We start from the raw sequence: 3,421 nt of genomic DNA on the forward strand, positions 1-3,421 counted from the left end.
GAATTTTGTATGAATGGACTAGTCCAACTATGTCAACTCTTCTAATAGTCAAAGGAAAACGATCTATACTAGTGTTTAAGATATGTATAGCTGTAAATGGACTGAATCAGAGAAAATTTTCCAATAACTCGAAAGAATTTAATGGAAAATGTTATGGATACACTAAGCAAGTATGCCAAGACAAGCTAAATCAAGCTAGTTAGCTCTAATATACAATTTAGCTAAAAGCTAAAATGTTATTGAGTTGCAAACTAATTAGCTTAGGTATAAGCTAAAATGATTAATGAGGTGCACAGAACCTAAGAGGAAGATGAAAAACTGTCAGTTGGTTCTAGCTCTTAACTTGATAGTAAAAAACATGAGGGTGATGAGTAGCCATTTTAGCCATAAGCTATTTGAGTTATACATTATATTTGCTCATGTAGGAGGGAATAATACTACTTGTAAAGTAGTAGTTTTTGAAGAATATTCTTCAAAACAAATTACTCTACTACCAAGATAGACCACTTAGACAAATGTGTACTAAAACTCTGAGCTACTAGAATTGCTAGCTAAACAAACTTAACTTCAAGCTAGCGGTAATAACTGAAAAGTGGATACTCATCATAATTTAGTAGTGAGATATGAGAAGAGTGTGTAATAATACTTGAGAAGTGAGTGCTCACTCTGTGGTGATTGTATCCAAAACTTAAATAATAAGATAATTATTTGCTTAAATGATTGAGTTATGTGATGTGTGACACATGAAAGGTTATGACATGTTAATATGACTAACTTAACATGAATAACTCAATTCATAAATACAAGAGATGTAGAAGCAACTATTAATTAAAGCCCATATCTCTAGCATTAATTCATAGTAACGTCAGTGACATCTTATAAAAACAAGTTAGAGATAAAGTGAATACATATGCACTAGAGACTGTTAGACATGCTTGTTGAAAAACGAATATAGAACCTTGGAAAGGTAGATGAGGTGAAATATTTAATATATGGTATTTCAAGAGTTGGAAAACCATAAGAAATATATCATATACAAAATTTCAGGATTATCTCAAAGTTGTGGGGGGATATTGTCCATAGATAAAATTTGCTATGAGTTACCTCACCAAATAAGAAATACTTATAAATGTAGGGTTCTTAATCCTAAGAAATTTTGGAAAGAACCAAAATCATTTATAGTATTATAACAATAGTGCATGTTGTTTCCTATGAGAAAAATATTATGGAACAACTAGAAAAGTTCTTTTTCCAGCGGAAGAGCTGAGTTATTTGTTCTAGTTGAAGAGTAAAGTGTGCAAGCTTATAAGTCCTTAAGTGGATTAAAGCTAGTACCAAGACAATGACATAAATGTGATGTATAAGTCATTGTATGCCTTAAAAAAATTAATGATATACTAATTAGTATATTTGATATGAAAGATTTAACATCTAATAATATAGTATATTCTCAATAGAGTGAGATTGAGATAATACTAGTTATGATAACAAAAGTCTAGCTAACTTTTGTAGATGTAAATCTCAAATATAAATACTAGCCAAAGTATATCATTGGTTGAGATTGCAAGGCATCTTAATAACTGTGTTTAATTGCACATTTTCAATCCAGGATCGGATCACTGAAAAATAATAAATTGGGTAGTTGAGATACACCCTAAATCCAATATTGCATAGATCGAGGTATCTAACTAAATTGGAGGTGTAACAGTGATGCAATCTGGATATGGGATATTAAAGACTTCAAATCCAATAGTGGATATGTCTTTTATATTAAAGGTGTAGTTCTATGTTCTTAATATAACTCAAAGTTAGAAACTTTGAATAAATCAAATAGAAAAGTTAATAGACTTCACCTAGAGGACATTTTGAAGTAAGTTTACACCTGTGCCACTAAAGAAAAAGGATATTGCTAACAATAAGCAATTTTAGGGCACAAAGTATATAGTTGCTCTCACCTAGAGAAATCTCTGCAGAGTGTAATATTTCTAAACACAACCTTGTGGCCACATATAAAATTGAAGGTTGTACTAGAGAGCAATTGTATAGATCATCGAGGGGAATGGGATTAAAAGCCAAAAGCTAACGAGTCACCTTAATGGAAACCCAACCTAGTTGACTGGAGATCCCAAGATCTAGGTTCAAAGGGACAACAAAAATTCTGAGTGACTAACCAGAAGCACTGGGAAGATATAAATCTTCTGCCCATTTCTATGATGAGACAGTGCTACCTACAGCGACGATTAGGATAAGCTACGCTTTTAATGACTCTTATACCTTGAAAATTCAAGTGGGGTATGGTAGGATACTCTTAATAAGAAGTCACCTATATGAGTGTGAAGTGGGGCCGCTTCTATGAAAACTATAAAGGCTAAGTTTTCTGGAGCACTCATTGAATACCAGGACTTGTTCAGGGCCAAAATGAACACAACAATGAGAACCAACTTTGTGAGGAAAGGTACTGTGTGTTTGTTATTGTCTTGGTTTACACAAATGGCTGAACAGTTCAAGACATCGCGTTCACTGGTTAGCTAGTAAATCCGATAACAATACACTAGGGAAGGTTCAAAGCCAAAAGCCACCTATCCTGATGCAGTAACTTTCCGACTATACTCTCTCTAGTGTCTGCATGATCAACTTTTACATTTTACGCAAATTTCCATTCATGTGGGGGATTGTTGGAAACGGGGGCATTCAAAACATAAACTTTGGATGAGATTTGAAATAAATTCCACTAATAATTGTTTACTGATCTCTAGACAAACGCGTTTCTCTCCGCAAGGAGATGAACGTGGTATATTTACTTTCTGAAATCCATTTCCAGATGAATGAGAAATTAGCTCCAAAGTGTGGTATTTTGATAAGCCTAAATGGGTATGCAAAATGTGGGAAGTGTTTGTCCCACATGGAAAAAATATTGAAACAAATTGAAATAAGCTAAGTTTAGAATTTGGGCTTGGGCTTGGGCTTGGGCCTAATTGTAAAGTCCAGATTATTATTTTTTGAAATTTTGGATTGGGCCTAATTTTAGGCTGGGTTTATTTAAATGGGTTTCACAAATAAGTGAGTTTTTTGGATGGTTGGTTTTTTGAATTAAAAAAAAAAAAACTACTTTTTAGATTTTCTAAAAGGTTACACCTTTTAAATTAAAAAACCATATTTTAGTTTTTCTAAAGGGTTACACCTTTTAAATTAAAAAACCACTTTTTAGTTTTTTCAAAGGGTTACACCTTTTTCCGAACCATCATAACCCATGATTGCACCCACTCAAAAAGGCACATTGCAACCTATTGGAATGGATGTGTCTATTGGTGAACAGACACCATTTGAACCATTGCAACCTATTGGAATAGATGTGTCTAGTGGTGAATAGACACCATGTAAACCATTGCAACCTATTGCAATGGTTGTGTCCAATGATGAA

This window comes from Cornus florida, unplaced genomic scaffold (genome assembly GCF_030987335.1).
Source record: "Cornus florida cultivar Cherokee Brave unplaced genomic scaffold, ASM3098733v1 CherokeeBrave_3.0.0_Hap2_Chr07, whole genome shotgun sequence".
In the NCBI taxonomy this organism is placed as follows: Eukaryota; Viridiplantae; Streptophyta; class Magnoliopsida; order Cornales; family Cornaceae; genus Cornus; species Cornus florida.